Here is a 21,676-nt window from a genome sequence, read left to right on the forward strand (position 1 = left end):
TCTTGAACCAAGTGTTAGCTATGATTAAGTTATGCTCTGTGCAAAATTGTACCAGGCGGCTTCCTTTACGTCCATTCCATATTCACCTACTACATTTACTTCTCTTGCTTTTCTTACTATCGAATTCGAGTCACCCATGACTATTAAATTCTCGTCTCCCTTCACTATCTAATAATTCATTTTATCTCATCAGACATTTCATCAATCCCTTCGTCATCTCCGGAGCTAGTTGTCATATGAACTTGTACTTCTGTGATAAGCGTAGGCTTTGTGTCTGTCTTGGCTACAGTAATGCGTTCACTACGTTGTTCGTAGTAGCTTATCTGAGCTCCTATTTTTTTTATTCATTATTAAACCTATTCCTGCATTACCCCTATTTGATTTTGTATTTATAACCCTGCATTTACCTGACAAGAAGTCTTGTTCCTTATGCACCGCACTTCATTAATTCCCACTATATCTAACTTTAACCTATCCATTTCCCTTTTCAAATTTTCTAACCTGCCTACCCGATTCAGGCATCTGAGATTCCACGCTCCGACCCGTAGAACGCCAGTTTTTTTTTTCTCCTGATAACAAAGTCCTCCTGAGTAGTCCCCTCCTGGAGATCCGAATGGGGGACTATTTTACCCAAGAGGACGGCATCATGGTTTAACCATACAGTAAAGCTGCATGGCCTCGGGAAAAATTACGGCTGTAGTTTCCCCTTGCTTTCAGCCGTTCGCAGTACCAGCACAGCAAAGCCGTTTTGGTTAGCGTTACAAGGCCAGATCAGTCAGTCATCCAGACTGTTGCCCCTATAACTACCGAAAAGGCTGCTGCCCCTCTTTAGAAACCACACGTTTGTCTGGGCTCTCAACAGATACCCCTCCGTTGTGGTTGCACCTACGGTACGGCTATCTGTATCGCCGAGGCACGTACGCCTCCCCACCAACGGCAAGGTCCATGGTTTTGGGGGAAGGAATTACTCTTTACCAAATCAGAATTCGCAATTTACCCTTCTATGTATCTTTGTGTTCCACAGTCTATTTGCATCCGCTCAGTAATATAGACAACACCCGAGCGAGTCTCTCACTAGCTTCCAGTCTGAAGCGCCTAGAACCGCTCGGTCACAGCGGCCGACAAAACCGTTTAGGCTACAAATACAAAATATGAGACATCCAATGACAATATGAAGTTCACATCACTTCCCTTGAATACCAAAAATAAACTATAAACCTTACAAGCTTTTTGAACGTTTGGACACCTGTTGCTTTCCTGCTTCACGGTGTTGCAGTTTTAACGTTCAGCACTGTACATGGCTTGTAGAAAATTGTTATATATTATTTATTTTTGAATTTTTTGTTTTATCTGTTTTAATTACGTCGTCTCATGACAGATTTTAGTACTGGCGCGAAAGACGAAGCTCCAGTGTTTCCTTATCAACGTATCATCATCATCTTCATCATCATCTTCTGAACCTCTTCAAGAATGGACTGTACTCCGTACTGACATTTGTGTTTCTGCTTCCTATTATCTGGCACTACAACGGTGCCACCGCGGGATACTTTTGATAGTTTCTGTCTCCCCATATTCGTCATCAGTCGCCACGATGACTGGTGGGCAATGCCAATGATCATGTCCACCAGCATAGCTGGCTGTAACGCCAGTTATGCGGCACTATGTATAAACAAGTGTAAGACTTGTTACCCAGCCTGTGGCTGATTTGTCGTATCAAAAAGTCGTGCCCCTACTTGGCGCCACCTGCCGCCCCCGCAGCGCGCTATCGCGGAAGGCGTGGGCGGCCCCGGGCTTCATTTCCGACGGCGCGGCCCGTGTCGGCGTGTCGAGGCCTCCTAATGGCATTCCGCGGCGGCTGTCCCCTGTTTTAATAAAGAGCCGCGCTGCAGAATGCGCCCCGTGACGGAACGTGCCGCTATTACGGCTGAATTCTTCTCGCCGCCTGACCCAGAATCCCAAGATGCCGATCGCATTCTGCTCTCGAGGGGGGGGCAACCTTACCACTGGTTCCGCACCACACCAAGAGGATGGCGATTGCTTTCCAAGTCTCTCATAGTCGATCACCAGCTGCACGGCCCTGTTAGGGAACTGTTACGTATTGAATCTTCAGTTATTTAACTCCAGAGCAACCAGCACGGGAAACTAAAGAGAAACTTTGAAAAAAGATAAATTAAAATTTTAATAAAATTAGTAAAAAGCCGTCCTGATCGCACATTCATTTATTACAAATATGACCGGTTTCGGCCTCTAGTAGTAGGCCATCTTCAGATAATGCGCCATCCGGTTGACGTTCATGACAATTGGAACAGCTGTGTTGAGCCCATTTGTTTGCGAGTGGACGTCATTACCTGCTGTATTCTTATGCTCACAATATTTACGTTGGTATTTCATCAATGCTGGTATAGGTACCTTCTGAGTCTTTCTGCATCCATAAAAAACTTTTTTAAATTCTGAAAATATTATTATATCTCCCTTACCATCTTCATGCGCTGCACCCTCATTTTCAACCAACCTAACGTCGCCTGTGCAACTATAAAGTTTCTCTCAGTTTAGTTTCCATCTTTTTTTCTCATTACATTAGCTAACGGAATGAACATTGTCTTGAAAGGAGGATATAAGATGAACATCAACAAAAGTAAAACGAGGATAATGGAATGTAGTCGAATTAAATCGGGTGATGTGAGGGAATTAGATTAGGAAATGAGACGCTTAAAGTAGTAAATAAGTTTTGCTATTTGGGGAGCAAAATAACTGATGATGGTCGAAGGAGAGAGGATATACGAGGTGCATTCAAGTTCTAAGGCCTCCGATTTTTTTTCTCCGGACTGGAAAGAGATAGAAACATGCGCATTGTTTTAAAATGAGGCTGCGTTCATTGTCAATACGTCCCAGAGATGGCAGCACCGTATGGCAGATGGAATTTTACCGCCAGCGGCGAGAATGAGAACTGTTTTAAATACTTAAAATGGAGACGTTTTCCTTACTTGAACAGCGTGCAATCATTCGTTTTCTGAATTTGCGTGGTGTGAAACCAATTGAAATTCATCGACAGTTGAAGGAGACACGTGGTGATGGAGTTATGGATGTGTCGAAAGTGCGTTCATGGGTGCGACAGTTTAACGAAGGCAGAACATCGTGTGACAACAAACCGAAACAACCTCGGGCTCGCACAAGCCGGTCTGACGACATGATCGAGAAAGTGGAGAGAATTGTTTTGGGGGATCGCCGAATGACTGTTGAACAGATCGCCTCCAGAGTTGGCATTTCTGTTGGTTCTGTGCACACAATCCTGCATGACGACCTGAAAATGCGAAAACTGACATCCAGGTGGGTGCCACAAATGCTGACGGACGACCACATGGCTGCCCGTGTGGCATGTTGCCAAGCAATGTTGACGCACAACGACAGCATGAATGGGACTTTCTTTTCGTCGGTTGTGACAATGGATGAGACGTGGATGCCATTTTCCAATCCAGAAACAAAGCGCCAGTCAGCTCAATGGAAGCACACAGATTCACCACCACCAAAAAAATTTCGGGTAACCGCTAGTACTGAAAGATTGATGGTGTCCATGTTCTGGGACAGCGAGGGCGTAATCCTTACCCATTGCTTTCCAAAGGGCACTACGGTAACAGGTGCATCCTACGAAAATGTTTTGAAGAACAAATTCCTTCCTGCACTGCAACAAAAACGTCTGGGAAGGGCTGCGCGTGTGCTGTTTCACCAAGTCAATGCACCCGCACATCGAGCTAACGTTACGCAACAGTTTCTTCGTGATAACAACTTTGAAGTGATTCCTCATGCTCCCTACTCATCTGACCTCGCTCCTAGTGACTTTTGGCTTTTTCCTACAATGAAAGACACTCTCCATGGCCGCACATTCACTAGCCGTGCTGCTATTGCCTCAGCGATTTTCCAGTGGTCAAAACAGACTCCTAAAGAAGCCTTCGCCGCTGCCATGGAATCATGGCGTCAGCGTTGTGAAAAATGTGTACGTCTGCAGGGCGATTACGTCGAGAAGTAACGCCAGTTTCATCGATTTCGGGTGAGTAGTTAATTAGAAAAAAAATCGGAGGCCTTAGGACTTGAATGCACCTCGTTAAATGTAGACTGACAATAGCAAGGAAAGCGTTTCTGAAGAAGAGAAATTTGTTAGCATCGAGTATAGATTTAAGTGTCAGGAAGTCGTTTCTGAAAGTATTTGTATGGGGTGTAACCATGTATGGAAATGAAACATGGACGATAAATAGTTTGGACAAGAAAAGAATAGAAGCTTTCAAATGTGGTGCTACAGAAGAATGCTGAAGCTTACATGGGTAGATCACATAACTAATGAGGAGGTGTTGAACAGAACTGGGGAGAAGAGGAGTTTGTGGCACAACTTGGCAAGAAGAAGGGACTGGTTGGTAGGACATGTTGTGAGGCATCAAGGGATCACCAACTTGGTGTTGGAGGGCAGAGTGGAGGGTAAAAATCGTAGAGGGAGACCAAGAAATGAATACAAAAAGCAGATTCAGAAGGTTGTAGGTTGCAGTAGGTACTGGGAGATGGAGAAGCTTGCACAAGATAGAGTAGCATGGAGAACTGCATCAAACTAGTCTCTGGACTGTAAACCACAACAACATTAGCTAATCATCTTTCTCATCTCCAGTCATTGTGATCTTTGTTCTGTGTTCCCTAAAGCGATTCATCATTACATGGGGACCTCAAAAAGTAAGATACACATTGTTATGCCAGGCCAAGTAACTTTTATTGAATGCTGCCCTACACTTTAAAGTGATACAGACGAGTACATGACACTATTTTTCAACGTACTCAAAATGTCTCTTTAAAATATGGTCGGAACGTTCCAGTAATTGTTCAGTTCCTCAACGGTAGAAATCGGTTCATTCGTGATGGAGCCATTCGAGAACCGCTGTGCGAACGTCTTCATCGTTGGAAAATCTCTTTCCCCCATATGATCTTTCAGCTTGCCCAAGAGATTTCGATTAGTATCATTCACGTCAGTGCTGCCTTGGTCAAACTGTTGGCAGCATTTCACTACATCTGGTCGCGACACATCATTTGGTCCATAATCACCGTACTTCTTCAGAGTACGTTTCCAGCTGCCACCGCGTTTCACTCCACACTCAGATGCGCCTGTTATCCGTATCGCAGCGGAACTGTCTGCTGGAAACCATGGACGTGTACCCCTTTCTGACAATGCGTAACTCTTTTTGTGCAATGGTAACAATGATTACTTTGATTCGTGGGGCGCACAATAGTGCGGTTACCAGCGGCCGTATAAATTTCCAACCCATACACACTCCGCTCTCTCTGTTTTCTCCAGTGATGATCAAATGATGAGGACAACACACTCAGTCCGGAGGAGGAGAACCTCTCCGACCCACCCAGAAATCGAACCCAGGACGCCGTGATCCAGAAGCAGCAACGCTGACCATTAGACCACGAGCTAAGGACAGTATTTGGTAATTTTGAATTATATTAACACCTTCAGCTGCTAACGGGCGTTGACATATATCAACGGGGACAGGTGAAAATGTGTGCCCCGACCGGGACTCGAACCCGGGATCTCCTGCTTACATGGCAGACGCTCTATCCATCTGAGCCACCGAGGACACAGAGGATAGTGCGATTGCAGGGACCATCTCGCGCACGCCTCCCGCAAGACCCACATCCTCACCTTGTATGTCCACACACTACATTCGTAGTGTCCCACCCCAACACACTCACTACTCGTGGAAGACATTCTTACCAAGTCCCGTAAGAGTTCGGAGAATATGTATGCATCCGCACAGAAGAAGAAGGTCATGGCCGGTGTTGCCAGAACTATATACTTATACGGATATGATGTCTGTGTCCGAAAGAACAGACACCATATCCATGTAAGTATTGGGTGATGGTCTTAGCGCCAGACATGTAACTACCATCTGAAGTTCCCATGTAGCCTACGTGCAGTATTTACCTCACCCTATTTCAATTTTGTGCTGTCTCGTGACAATATTCCTCCATCCAGTCTTCTTTAGTTTTTATACGTATCTGGAATAACCTATATGCTGTAACTGCTGTTTGTTTTTAATATTGTTACATTTTCGTCGTTTCTTTATTAATTGGGCTATCTCATCTGTCATCCGTGGCTGCCTCTTACCTGTCTCTTTCAGCAGTCTTGCTGCCAAATTTACAGTACTCATGGCCATTCCACAGGTTTTCCAAAATAGTAACTTCTTGAAGTGCTAGTTTGTCACATCTTAGCCGAAATCACGTGAATTTGACTTTCCTTCGACTCGTTTGTATTGTAACATTTCGGTTGTAGTTTCTTCGATTTCTTTAATTTCAACTGACATTTCGTGTTACTAGGTTCTGGTCACTGTCAGTGTCAGTACCAGAATAATTATTTAGGCAGCTTTGTTTTCTCAAAATGTAGTTTATCTGACTTTTTTATCTCCTAGCATCTTCCACATAAAACTCCTTCTCAAGGCATTCCCCCAAAGTCCGCCCGCAATAACTAACTCGTTTTCAGTGTAAGTAGGCTGTTTATGTTTTCACCAGCCGCGGTGGTCTCGCGGTTCTAGGCGCGCAGTCCGGAACCGCGCGACTGCTACGGTCGCAGGTTCGAATCCTGCCTCGGGCATGGATGTGTGTGATGTCCTTAGGTTAGTTAGGTTTAAGTAGTTCTAAGTTCTAGGGGACTGATGACCACAGCTGTTAAGTCCCATAGTGCTCAGAGCCATTTTTGTTTATGTTTTCTTATTGGCAATGTTACGTAGCGCTCTGTATGAAAATCACTGGCTGTGCTGTGTGCAGTCTGTGGCTACTTTGCATTGTTGTCTGCCATTGTAGTGTTGGGCAGCGGCAGCTGGATGTTAACAGCGCGTAGCGTTGCGCAGTTGGAGGTGAGCCGCCAGCAGTGGTGGATGTGGGGAGAGAGATGGCGGAGTTTTGTAATTTGTCATGAACTGCTATATATATATTATGACTATTAAGGTAAATACATTGTTTGTTCTCTATTAAAATCTTTCATTTGCTAACTATGACTATCAGTAGTTAGTGCCTTCCGTAGTTTGAATCTTTTATTTAGCTGGCAGTAGTGGCTCTCGCTGTATTGCAGTAGTTCGAGTAACCAAGATTTTTGTGAGGTAAGCGATTTGTGAAATGCATAGGTTAATGTTAGTCAGGGCCATTCTTTTGTAGGGATTTCTGAAAGTCAGATTGCGTTGCGCTAAAAATATTGTGTGTCAGGTTAAGCACAGTCCTGTATAATTTTTCAAAGGGGACGTTACATATGTCGACCCTTAGCCGAGGATACCTCACTGGAATCTTTTGATTTTTTTCTTGTAGTTTGTGTAATTAGTGTAGCTATTGTTTATTGCTAGCGCCTAATTGTAGAGAGAATCTCCTTTGTAGTTGCAGTCTTTCATTGTTATACAGTAAAACAGTTGCATGCATGTGGATTTGCACCAAGTATTTCGCAGCTGCGCTTGCAATTAACTACATATTATTTTCAGTGCTATGTTAATGTGTTCTCTTATTTTTGCTCTTCAAATTGTGCTTTTCTGTGTTATCGTGTGAAATATTGTGACAATAATGGCGTGTGAAAAACGTAACACTAGGCTCCAAAGTAAACTGAGAAATAATAGTGACGACGAGTGTAGCTTACCAGCACCGCTGTGTAATGAATTAACAGACATTCAAAGTAGTAATTTGGTAACTGTGCGTAAGGAAATGGAGCGGGCGTCAAATAATGGTGTAAACAGTGAAACAGGTAGTGAACAGGGAAGCATTATCGATCGATCGGTCGGCAACAGCTCTCCTCAGAAATCGGGAATGACAGAACACAATATTGCAAATACTGTAGACTCAGGTTTTGGCTTCTCACCGTTTTCTCAAATGAGTCAAGACACATTTTCCGCTTGTCAAAATGTGAATGTTGCCGGTGCAAATTCACCGCCGAAAAGCACTGAGGAACATGTTTCAGACACCAGTGCATTGTTATTACAATTAATGCAACAAATGGGACAAAAGCTTCAAAAGTTAGACACAATGGAACAAAATCTTCAAAAGTTATACACAATGGAACAACACCAGAGACAAACACAGCAACAGTTAGACGCAATGGAAGAAAAGCTTCAAAAGTTAGACTCAGTGGAACATACGCTTGAACAAACACGTGAAGATTTAACTACTGAGTTACATCACATTGAATCGAAATGTCAAAAAGTCTGTAATGACGTAAAAACACAAATTTGTGAGCATTTCCAACCTATTTTTTCGCGGCATGAAAATGCATTACAGAATCACGAAGCAGCCATAAAAGAACTGCAAACTATTGTTCATGAAAATCACGATACCTTGCAAGCTAAAATTGACTCAGTTGCATCTACCGATTCGGTTACGCAACTTGCAAAAACTCAAGAAAACCTGAAGGACACAGTAGATACGATTTCAACACAAATGGACACTCTGAAACTTGGTTCAGAAAAACACACTGAGGAAATAGGTACACTATCGGAGAAAGTTGCCGAACTTTCGGATCAGTTCACTAACTTATCTGCAAAGGTAGATGATGATCTGAATGACACAAGACCTGTAGCCATCACTGACACAGAGGAGTATGAACAAATTAAGAAATTCAAACAAAATCAGAATCAAATTAATACGCAATACAAAAGAGAAATCCGGGAAGTACAAGATCAGTTGGCACAAGTAATACAAAAATTTCATATTTCAGAGGACACTCGCGCTCCAACACGGGAAGAGGAACTTAGAAATACGGAAAAGCCACAAAATAATAACACAGGGCATTTCGGAAATTATGAAAGAAATTGGCATTGTGCACCGAATTTTGAGATGCAACCGCCGACACGACGTAACAATGACCGATATGCGACTCGCCGACATGATGATTTTGACTATAAGCTGTTCATTACTACACGTAAATTCAAACATTTAAGAATTCTGGCAACGACATTCATCCACAAGCATGGCTCCATCAATTCTCTCATTGTTTTCCTCCCAACTGGTCGTTAGAACACAGATTAGAATTTATGTGTGGCTATTTAGAGAATGAACCAGCTGTAAGAATGCGATCGGTCATTCACGATTGTCACAGTGAAGGAGAATTTTACCATGCCCTCCTCTCAGCATATTGGTCTCAAGCTACACAAGACCGAGTAAAACATAGCATCATGATGATGAAACACTTTGAACAATCTGAATTTTCCAGTCTTGTCAAATATTTTGAAGACATGTTGCATAAGAATCAGTATCTTTCAAACCCATACAGCCCCTCAGAACTCATCCGCATTTGCTTAATGAAATTGCCTGAACATTTAAGAAATATTATTTTGGCAGGACGTTGCAAAGACGACATTGAAGCTTTTCAGGGACTCCTACAAGAATTAGAAATTGACACAGACAGTCGCCGAATGCGAAAACAGGAAAACAATCACTACAGGTCATATCCGTCACAATTCCGTGACGACAGAAACAATAACTGGACACGACAAGTCTATTCTTACAACGCAAATCGTGACCAAAACAGACACCACCCATATGACAACCACTGGCAGAGTAATAATAGTTACAGAGGAAGATCGCATTTCCGTAGTAATGACTATCACAGAGACAATCAGAGAAACAGACAATATGGGAACCAAAACAATTATTATCAAGGGAGGCAGAATAACTTCAGACTCAACAGTTCGGCGCACAGTTACGATTCAGGGAGAAATTCTCCACACGTGACGGACAAGGAAGAAACTACGGAATCTACCGACATGACGACGGACGATATATTCGTAACGACAGAGCTGAATTGCATCAGAACTGGCGGGATTCAAACAGGGCAGGGCCTTCTCGTCAGAGTGAATTTGTAGAAGTTAGGTCTCCTAATCCCAATAACGGCGCGCGCCAACAAAAAGACAGACAATGACTCGCACAGCAGGCAGCCGCGTGCGCCCGCTGGCTCCGAGAAAAATAACATAAGACGCTAGCCTTGAGAAAAATTTTAGCATTCTTTACCGATGTTTACAACATGATAATTGCTTTGAAGTTGAAACTCTGCGTACTAGGAAGAGTAAAGGATTGCACCACATTTCACATGTAAAACCGTTTATTGAAAGATAATCTGCTTTTTAACTTTGTCTTTGCCATAAAAATTTTCACTTCACATTTCTAGTATGCTTTGTCAGACTTAGAATCTGTTAACATGCAACAATGTTTGAAGTTAAATATCCAGTCAAGAACCAAGAGAACTTATTTAAACAGAAATTACGAATGCATTGTTATAGTGAACAGACGACACAGTGTTGTTATTTGTACATTCTTGCTTGTTAGTTGCATGATTACGTAACGACTATCAGGCTTACATACATAGAACATGTACTGGTACTGCTAATGATATTTTAATGCAACATTTTGGATTACTTGAAATTTGGTGTATCATGAGGTAAGTACATTGGCTTCTGCAGAACTTAGCTTTCAGAGGACGATAACTACGACACTTCCACAGAGATTATCTTACAGCAAGACGCACATTTAGCGCTACAGGACACGTATCTGAGTGATTAATTTTGTACTTAAATCATTTATTTTTAAAGATATTTGAAGTACAATGATACAAAGGTTTTCCGTGATACATTTCATTCCATTGCTGTAATCTGTAACACCTGAGGGTATAATTACATTAATCCTCAGGGGGGTACACACTTACTTTGTGTACCATGTGTGTGGCAAGCACAAGGAGCCCTAGCTAATATGGTATTTACTTATACAACTTTACACATCAGTACCATGTTTCTCTAACACAGAATTACACAGCTATCTGATCATTTAACTGAGAGATAAACATTTTTTTTACTAAATCAGTGACACATGTTTACGCAATTACACAGTTGGATAACTTCACACTTATGAAACTGTATTTTGTCTGTACTTTGTAAACTGTTCATATTTTTTCGGAACCATTGTGATATTATGAGAGCTTTGAATGATATATTTGGTATGGGATCACGATTTTTAAAGTACATTTGAGGTAGGTGACACTATTGAAATGAGCAGAGAATTTTTTTTTAAGGTTTTGAAATTATTGGAGGAAGTTACGACGATTTTGAGAGTTGACTGAGGTGTTATGATGTTATTATTACGATGACTATGTGTATTATGCTGTTGCGGTATGGTTATGATCAATAAGCTGATGCTATATGAGTTATTTGAATATGCTACGTATCTGTTATGATGAAATATTGAAGAAGTGTCGACGAATAAGGTAAGGAATAATGAGTAGTGGTTAGGGAATCTGGTTTGTGAAAAAGGTTGTTGGAAACCAAGAATCGTACTTTAAGAGTTATGAAATGTGTGTATATGCGTGACTGTATCACAATGCCGACGAAAACTTTTTGGACACTGTTACATTTACAGGATTTTGTTTCTACACATTTGTAATGCAAATTTTCGACCTGTGAAATATTTTTGTGAGACTGCCACTGTAGCAGAAACTACTGTCGTAAATATTTCAGTAAGAAAGGTAAGTGACCTTGGCGTAATGCGTTTTGGGCGCCCAGCTGAGAGGTAGTCGTCTGACAAAAGAAAGCCATTAGGTGGAAAAAAAAGAGGCCGTTATCCTCGCTATTGACATTTCTTTGTAGAAAGCACCGCAAATACGACACGCTAATGAATGATGTTTCATGCCTTCATTTGTACATATTTGCTCATTTTCTTTAATATCTAGTTTCTAGCTGCACTGTAGCATCGGTTGAAATAAAATTTAATAGATGTACAAATATAAATATTTTATGCCTACAGATCCAGTAAATAATTTTATGATCTAATAAAAAAAAAACGAAGGAGCATAAAAAGACATTTCCCTTCACAGGAACTGCATACGGAATTTTCTTTTCGACTACTTGGTAATTTTTTTGGTAGAATAACTTCTTGTGGTGCACCACTTTAATTACATAGACATTAAGATGTGAATATACATTTCCCTTGTCTGTATTATTGTCTTTAGTGTAATGTTTTTTTCTGCTTGAGCTATGTCATGTTTAGATATAAGTTATTTCATTTGCTGCCACTGTTTGCCAGGCATAGTGCTACTAAATTTCACTTTGTATTATTCTTTTAAGCCAGTTTTACTACTGATTTATTTTTCTTGTTTGCTGCACAGTGCCTTATATTAGTCGTAATATTGCAATTGCTTTGCCAATTTGAATTTTTTGTCATTGATTTTTATATTAATTGTTTTATGCTGCTGCATTGCCTCATCCCTTAGTTTATCATCTGAGCTCAGTAGATTTAAGTTAGCTTAAGAGGGGGTAGACTATATAAGAGAATGAGTTGCGATGAATTGGAAGAAACGCATTGAGAAGTTATACAAAAAAAGTACAGAAAGCAGGTATAGATAGGACCTTTTGGGAATAATGAAGAAGGAAGGGAGATCTCCGAGAAGTAAAGAAAGTGTTTGTGGACCCTTGTGTATTTATGTTCTTCCTGTCTTAACATGTTTACCTGATAAGACTTATGTTGTAGAATGTTTCTAATACTCAGCTACATGAACTATGATGAGGAATACTGTTATCCTCAAATATAATTTGCATTAATAATATGTTATTTACTTTGTAAAGATGTTAGACATTATTAATTCTGTTCTGTTTTAATGCTCATGTATCAAGTCGATGTTTCAATAATTATTCTGATCTTTTATGTATGTACTCATGTCATAATTCCTGTAACACAGATGTATATGTTATTTCGATTCTTTTGTAAAGCCCATATTACTACAAATGTTATCTGTACTATTATGTTCTTTAATGATGTATTTTGTACCTTTGTAATTGTATTTTCATGTTGTAAATTTATAATTGTATAGACACCAGTTCTTCAAATTAAGTTACATTTCACTGCACACGTTTCTGTTGGTCATAGTATATGGACAATATGTGAGAAGTAGGGACTGATAGTGTTTGCACGTGTGTTAATGATTCAGCAAGGGACTGGATAACAGCATTGCTGGTTCTAAGGACAATTCCAGAAACTTTGTGAGTGCACAAGTGGTGGTTTATGGACTTGCTATATTGTCCGCAAGACTCTTCGATGGTGATTGTGCACCTGCACATTTGCAACAGATGGCTGCTGGCCGTCTCTACAAGGACTACAGTGGGTCTGCATCTTTGCTGACTCACCAGTACCATTATTTCTACAAGGACTGCAGTGGGTCTGCACCTCTGGTGGCCCACCAATACCGTAATCTCTACCAGGACTACAGTGGGTCTGCTCTGTGATGACCTACCTACCAATACTCTTCAAAATTTCGACTGACTCTGCTGTGGGTTTGCTCTGTTGTGGACCAATACCTGTCTGCATGTCAAGAGTCAGCACTGTCTTTCCGTTGGAAGGACAACACTACTTCTTCAAGATTGCATGGAAATCCACTACTTCCGTGTGCATTTTCTTTTACTGCTCAGACTTTGAGAAAATCACTGCGATGTTACTGTGATGAATGATCTGGACTGTCTTTATGGACTGTGAGAAAATTTTAGCTATTGACCAACATTGTATCAATAAGTGTGTGCATTTGATATCTTTGTTATAGTAATTACGAAAAATTTTATCGAATCATTATTGGCCACTGCCCAAAACAATTTGTAAAATTTTTTGTGGGGAGCATGGGGGCTATGTAAGTAGGCTGTTTATGTTTTCTTATTGGCAGTGTTACGTAGCGCTCTGTATGAAAATCACTGGCTGTGCTGTGTGCAGTCTGTGGCTACTTTGCATTGTTGTCTGCCATTGTAGTGTTGGGCAGCGGCAGCTGGATGTTAACAGCGCATAGCGTTGCGCAGTTGGAGGTGAGCCGCCAGCAGTGGTGGATGTGGGGAGAGAGATGGCGGAGTTTTGTAATTTGTCATGAACTGCTATATATATTATGACTATTAAGGTAAATACATTGTTTGTTCTCTATTAAAATCTTTCATTTGCTAACTATGACTATCAGTAGTTAGTGCCTTCCGTAGTTTGAATCTTTTATTTAGCTGGCAGTAGTGGCTCTCGCTGTATTGCAGTAGTTCGAGTAACCAAGATTTTGCGAGGTAAGCGATTTGTGAAATGCATAGGTTAATGTTAGTCATGGCCATTCTTTTGTAGGGATTTCTAAAAGTCAGATTGCGTTGCGCTAAAAATATTGTGTGTCAGGTTAAGCACAGTCCTGTACAATTTTTCAAAGGGGACGTTTCATCAGAATTCTATTAATCTTTCTCCTCCGTACTTCGCTTGCCGAGAGCAAACTCTCCTGACATTTTCTGTTCCATACCTTTACTTACGACTGCACTCCAGTTTGCCATTATTATAAAATTTTCAGCCCATATGACATATTTTTCTAATTCATTGATGTTGTCAACATTTCTTCAATTTACTTTAATCCGCATCTGTGATTGTAAGTTGTACAACTACAATGTCTGTTGGCTATCCATTCCACTTTAAAATCTAAATGCTTTCCTTTTGTTGCAGATAACGCCCCACTCTGGTACCAATTTCCCTACCGATTATTATTTCTGCTCTCACTCTAGTATTAACTGACCCGGTACGAATATTCCGATGATTCCTACTCCAACATTGCTTCCTCTTCTGAACACTACATTTCGCTGATTCCTAGAATATCTATACGCATCCTTCCTATTTCTAACTTTTGATTTTCTGGTTTTCCGTGTTGCCTTAGCGTTCTGACATTCCACGTGGACATCCTAATTACACCCTGTAGATGTGTAATTAACACAATACTGGAGATACATTTACTCTCTTGAGTACAGCGTCTACGAAAAGTAGTATCACCAATCGTCGGTAGATGGCGGCACATGTTCGTTATCGAAGTAAAATCAGTTGGCTTGTAGTATAACTGGCCGGACCTACATAATCAAAACGGAAATGTTATCTTATTTTGAATCATCAAACGTAAGCGCAGTTAGTTGGAGTAAGCGAAGTGCTAATGCGTTAGGGGTTTCGAGAGTAAAAGCTGAAACGATGCTAATGGTGCACTATTTTTCTTTAATCACGTCTGATTCATTTTTATTGTCTGTTCAAATTCTGTACGTTTGCAAACTTCAAGTGTTTTTTGGGAAAATGGTCAAATAATATGCAAAAAAACTTGCTCTTCTTAGGGCATAAAGGTGTGAGCCCAATATTCACAGTTTAGCAGGAGACACTTAACAGCTTTCTACCTGGAGATTATTTGTATTTGTGCATGTTAACCTCAATGTCATAAAAAATAAAACAGATGCCTTCCTGTCTAGTGTATTCAAAATAGGTTTTAACCTTTCGTTCAAATAAAGTTTTCACTATCCCCTGTAAGAGATCCCGTCTCCGGCCATACTGATTTAGGTTTTCCGTGATTTCCCTAAATCGTTTCAGGCAAATGCCGGGATGGTTCCTTTAAAAGGGCACGGCCGATTTCCTTCCCAATCCTTCCCTAACCCGAGCTTGCGCTCCGTCTCTAATGACCTCGTTGTCGACGGGACGTTAAACACTAACCACCACCACCACCGAGCGAGGTGGCGCAGTGGTTAGACACTGGACTCGCATTCGGGAGGACGATGGTTCAATCCCGGGTCCGGCCATCCTGATTTAGGTTTTCCGTGATTTCCCTAAATCACTCCAGGCAAATGCCGGGATGGTTCCTCTGAAAGGGCACAGCCGACTTCCTTCCCCATTCTTCCCTAATCCGATGAGACCGATGACCACGCTGTCTGGTCTCCTTCCCCAACCTACCGACTAACCACCACCACCACCACCTGTAAGAGACACATGCTCCCTAAATTTTTTTCTATTTCTTGCCTTGCACCATTATACAGGAAAAAAGCGAATTATACTTAACAGTGAGAAGCTAATTTTTCTTACTTTAGACAGTAGATGGTATAGACAGCACATGACATTGTATTGTAACCAGCATCTCGATTAGCTGGCGGGTGGATTTCGTTAGCGGGTGGCTTATGGAATAAATTTTTATTTTTCGTTTTCCTATTATTTTCAGTACAGGGTTTTGATTGTAATGATCAAGTCTTGCACAGAGTTTAGCTACGATGAAAAATACACTCTAAGACAAAAAAAAAAGACCCTCCACGAAAGAGTTATGTAAATTCGTCGCAAAGTGATACTCATCTACATCTACATCTACATGGATACTCTGCAAATCACAATTAAGTTCCTGGCAAAGGGTTCATTGAGCCACCTTAACAATTCTCTATTATTACAATCTCGTACAGCGCACGGAAAGAACGAACTCCTACATCTTTCCGTGCGACCTCTGATTTCCCGTATTTTATCGTGGTGATCGTTTCTCCCTATGTAGGTCAGTGTCAACAAAATATTTTCGCGTTCGGAGGAGAAAGTTGGTGATTGGAATTTCGTGAGAAGATTCCGTCGCAACGAAAAACGCCTTTCTTTTAATGATGTCCAGCCCAAATCCTGTATCATTTCTGTGACACTCTCTCCCATATTTAGCGATAATACAAAATGTGCTGCCTTTCTTTGAACTTTTTCGATGTACTCCGTCAGTCCTTCCCGGTAAGGATCCCACACCACGCAGCAGCATTCTAAAAGAGGACGGACAAGCGTAGTTTAGGCAGTCTCCTTAATAGATCTGTTACATTTTCCAAGTGTCCTGCCAATACAACGCAGTCTTTGGTTAGCCTTCCCCACAACATTTTCTGTGTGTTCCTTCAAGTTTAAGTTGTTTGTAATTGTAATACCTAAGTATTTAGTTGAATTTACGGCTTTTAGATTAGACTGATTTATCGTGTAACCGAACTTTAAGGTATTCCTTTTAACGCTCATGTGGATGATCTCACACTTTTCGTTATTTATGGTCAACTGCCAATTTTCGCACCATTCACACATCTTTTCTAAATCGTTTTGCAGTTTGTCTCGATCTTCTGATGACTTTATTAGTCGATAAACGACAGCGTCATCGGCAAACAACCTAAGACGGCTGCTCAGATTGTCTCCCAAATTGTTTTCATAGATAAGGAACAGCAAAGGGCCTATAGCACTGCCTTGGGGAACGGCAGAAATAACTTCTGTTTTACTCGATGACTTTCCGTCAGTTATTACGAACTGTGAACTCTCTGACAGGAAATCACAAATCCAGTCACATAACTGAGACGATATTCCATAAGCACGCAATTTCACTACGAGCCGCTTGTGTGGTACAGTGTCAAAAGCCTTCCGGAAATCCAGAAATACGGATTCGATCTGAAATCCCTTGTCAATAACACTCTACACTTCATGTGAACAAAGAGCTAGTTATGTTTCACAGGAACGATGTTTTTTAAACCCGTGTTGACTGTGTGTCAATAGACAGTTTTCTTCGAGGTAATTCATAATGTTTGAACACAATATATGTTCCAAAATCCTGCTCCATATGACGTTAACGATATGGGCCTGTAATTTAGTGGATTGAATATTAGTGTGACTACAACTTTCCAGTTTTTGGGTACGGATCTTTCGTCGAGCGAACGGTTGTATATGATTGTTAAGTATGGAGCTAAGGCATCAGCATACTCCGAAAGGAACCTAATTGGTATACAGTCTGGACCAAAAGCCTTGGCCGGCCGCTGTGGCCGAGCGGTTCTAGGGCTACAGTCTGGAACCGCGCGACCGCTACGGTCGTAGGTTCGAATCCTGCCTCGGGCATGGGTGTATGTGATGTCCTTAGATTAGTTAGGTTTAAGTAGCTCTAAGTTCTAGGGTACTGATGACCTCAGATGTTAAATCCCATAGAGCTCAGAGCCATTTGAACCATTTGAGCCAGAAGACTTGCTTTTATTAAGTGATTTAAGTTGCTTTACTACTCCGAGGATATTTACTTCTACGTTACTCATGTTGGCAGCTGTTCTCGATTCGAATTCTGGAATATTTACTTCGTCTTCAGGTATCGATGGAAAACACAAAATAGTAAACTTTGGCGCCCGAGGGATGAATGTGTAACGCTGCAGCGCAGTTCCACTAAACAGCTGGCAAGTACAGTAAACAGGGGACATGCCGATATCAGGATGTAAAATTTTTGTAAATTTCATTCCGTGTACTCAGTTAGACAGTAACTATGCCTCGCAGAAAAGCAAGTAAGCAATATTCTCAGACAGCAATTGAGGGAGGGCGTGCAGCTGGGTCAAAGAAGTCGGATGGAGTAATTGGCGTATCACTTGACATTTGAAAGGAGCGTCGCCACTATTCGACGATGTTGGAAGGTTTGGGCGATCCATGGCCGAACAGAGTGTGAAGATGGAATCGGTCGACCAAGAGAGACGACAGAATGATCGTACAGTCGTCAGAGAGGGACTCAGAGCTCCAGATTCAACATTATCGTCTATCCGACGTGCAACTGTGCTCCAGTGCCTACAAAGACCATTAATAGGGAGCTCACAGAAAGAAAGCCTAGCTCACGGCGCCCCCTTGCGCTGCCTACCATTGACCTCTGCACACCAACAAGCTCGTGTGCAGTGATGTCGGGCACATTCGGCCTGGAGTCCCATTTACAGGAGTAGAATTGTCTTCAAAGATGAGTTCCGCTTCGAACTGAGCCCCGATGAGCAGCGAAGACATGTCTGGAGAGATCCCGAACAGGAGTGGAATAGCAACCTGACAGTCGCCCGCCATAGTTGAAAGAATGGGGTACCATATCTTTTCATAGAAGGATTTCTTCGGTTGTCACTCTTGACACCCATGCGGCACGGTGGTGTGTCGACGATATTCTACGCCCCGTTTAGTTGCCCTTCATGGCAAGGTATCCTGGGCTTACATTTCAGCAAGATAATGCCCAGCCACAAACGGCGAGAGTTTCTGCTGCTTGTTTTGGTGATTGCCAAACCCTACCTCGGCCACCAAGGTCACCAGATCTCTCCCCAATCGAAAAAGTTTGAGGTATTATTGGCAGGGTCCTCTAACCACCTCGCGATTTTGGCGACTTCAAGCAGCAATTGGACAGAATTTGGCACAATACCCCTCAGGAAGATATCCAACAACTCTCAATGCTCGCACAAGGGTTATTGACTTGTTCAGTTTGTGGAGCTTTTTCTCTCGAATAAGTCATCTAATTTTTCCGAAATTGTATTCATTTGTTTGCACATGTACATCATATCTACCGATTTCCATCATATTCGGGTAATTCCTTCGTAGTGCGTCATTTTTTTGTCTTAGGAATGAAAGGTAGTAATATTCCATTCTACAGGTAACATTGTTCCCAAATTAGCCTAGTGTGATATTCAGTTCATCGATATACATTTACAAGGACAGTAAAACATGAAGAATAACCAGTACTCCAGTAGCGCCAGAGTAGTGCTGCTGCATGGCACTATGTACAATGCATGGCAGCACACAAGATGCGGCAGTTTGGGCGAGGAAGATGTGGCAAATAAATGTTTACCGGTATGATAAATGCTGTAAGACACTGGAACTGACAGAGGTCCTGTCTCAATCTATTTCCTATCACACCGCACTGCAGAATACAATATTTACAGACCTTCAGAAGTAATAAGAATGGTTTCTGTAATGGGTAAGTGCTGCTAATGCTTTCTTGTACAAGCATCCTGTCTAGCTGTTGTGCTATTCCGTACTATGAATTTTATTTGATTAGGATTGTGTAATGGGGTTGTGAAGGAGGCATCTCGGGTGTTTGCTGAAAGGCATCCAGAACGAGAAGGGAGACATCCTTGTGCGGACACGTTATTGGGTGTGGTACAACGAGCTCGAGACGTTAGGATTTTGGATTGGTGAAACATCAGCAAAGCATACCTCTGCGGAATCAAAACAGTGCCACTGCGTTGGATACGATACACACAAATCCACATAGCAGCACAAGGAAGTTCGTTGAGAAGTCACAAATCTCACACTGCAAGTGAAACGCATTTTGAAAGACTCAAACGTACACCCACACTATCAGTGCATGCGCCAAAGGCTTTCTTTCAGTGGATGAGAAGGCCAATCAGCTGATGTTGTGTGAGTGGTCAGATGTGTGAGACCTAGTTCACAGATGAGTCTACTTCCCGCAGCACAGCTGTGAGTAATTGTAATGCCAGACACTATTGAGCTTCCGTGAACCTGCATTGGTTGAATGAAGCAGATCACCAACACCGATGGATCGTCAGTTGCGGGGTCGTATCATAGGTAAGCTTGACATTGATCCTCAAATTTTTAATGCAGTTTGAATAACACAACATACACCAATTTCCTTCGGAATGAACTACCCTCTGTGCTTGACGATACTGTTTTAGAACGAAGCAAGTGTGTAAGACTACACTGGTCTTGCTGTTTAATCTAAAAGGCTACAGGCGACTGTAAGTTTAACACCCTGACAGCTATCACTTTAATTTGTAATCCTTCCAAATGCCTACCTAGCCATGTGTCTGTCCTCTGACAGTGATTGTTGTTGCTAGCCCGCACTGAAGGTTATCACTTTTATCGGGATTTTAAATATAGCGTGAATGTTGAAATAATTTAATGAAATGGTGACCCTGTCGTTATTGTAGTCAATTATTGATGAGTGATCGATAATCTTTTATAATAAAAATGCAAAAGTTTATTGATCATAAAATAGGGCAAACAACACAAGTTAAGCGAGTTGACAAATAAATCATTAACTGTTGGCAACAGAAATAGAGACCACAAATAATTAGCACTTCACTGGGTGGTGTTTGGTTGGAAAAGACTAAGGTTCACTTGTTTAATCAGTTTATTCTGGCTCAAAGCATGGATAACGCAGTCTGAAAATATCAAATACTGAATAGACTTTGATGGATTTATTCTACACAGAAGTTAGAGTACATTTGTGCAGCTGAGAACAAGCGGCGAGATTGTAATACTTTTTGCCCTAGTAAGCCGGAGAACCAATATTATACGCCTTCAGCGCTTTCTCAGGCGATGGTTGTGGTGCAAGCGTCTGCAGAGTAGTGATGTGCGGCGCCTGTAATTCGTCATTGCGGGCACGAAATATGCGATGACGCGGGCTGGAGATCTATTAGACGGATCGCAATCACTCTCTGATGGACGCCTGAAATCTCAGCAGATTCCAGCGTGTGACAGTCCCATTCGGCAGTCATACCAAGGACCAATTTGACTCACTCAGACGGCACTGCATCGCCAGTCATACGAAGGACCAATTTGACTCACTCATGAACCATGGACCTTGCCATTGGTGGGGAGGCTTCCGTGCCTCTGAGATACTGATAGCCGTACCGTGTGTGCAGCCAGAACGTAGGGGTATCTGTTGAGAGGCCAGACAAACTTGTGGTTCCAGAAGAGGCGCAGCAGCCTTTTCAGTAGCTGCAGGAGCAAAAGTCTGGATGATTGACTGATCTGGCCTTGTAACACTAACCAAAACGGCCTTGCTGTGCTGGTACTGCGAACGGCTGAAAGCACGGGGAAACTACAGCCGTAATTTTTCCCGAGGGCATGCAACATTACTGTATGGTTAAATGATGGTGACGTCCTCTTGGGTAAAATATTCCGGAGGTAAAATGGTCCCCCATTCGGATCTCCGGGCGAGGACTACTCAAGAGGACGTCGTTATTAGCAGAAAGAAAACTGGCGTTCTACGGATCGGAGCGTGCAATGTCAGATTTCTTAATCGGGCAGGTAGGTTAGAAAATTTAAAAAGGGAAATGGATAGGTTAAAGTTAGATATAGTGGGAATTAGCGA

The 21,676-nt window shown here is 41.8% G+C and overlaps 1 non-coding gene across 1 annotated transcript; it reads right to left on the reverse strand.

Annotated features, from left to right (window-relative positions):
- Window positions 1-5,544: 5,544 nt before the first annotated feature.
- Window positions 5,545-5,618, reverse strand: Trnat-ugu. The gene has a single exon. It is a non-coding gene; the product is annotated as a tRNA-Thr (tRNA).
- Between the last annotated feature and the right edge of the window lie 16,058 nt (window positions 5,619-21,676).

The sequence above is a fragment of the Schistocerca americana genome, chromosome 1 (assembly GCF_021461395.2).
Source record: "Schistocerca americana isolate TAMUIC-IGC-003095 chromosome 1, iqSchAmer2.1, whole genome shotgun sequence".
Lineage (NCBI taxonomy): Eukaryota > Metazoa > Arthropoda > Insecta > Orthoptera > Acrididae > Schistocerca > Schistocerca americana.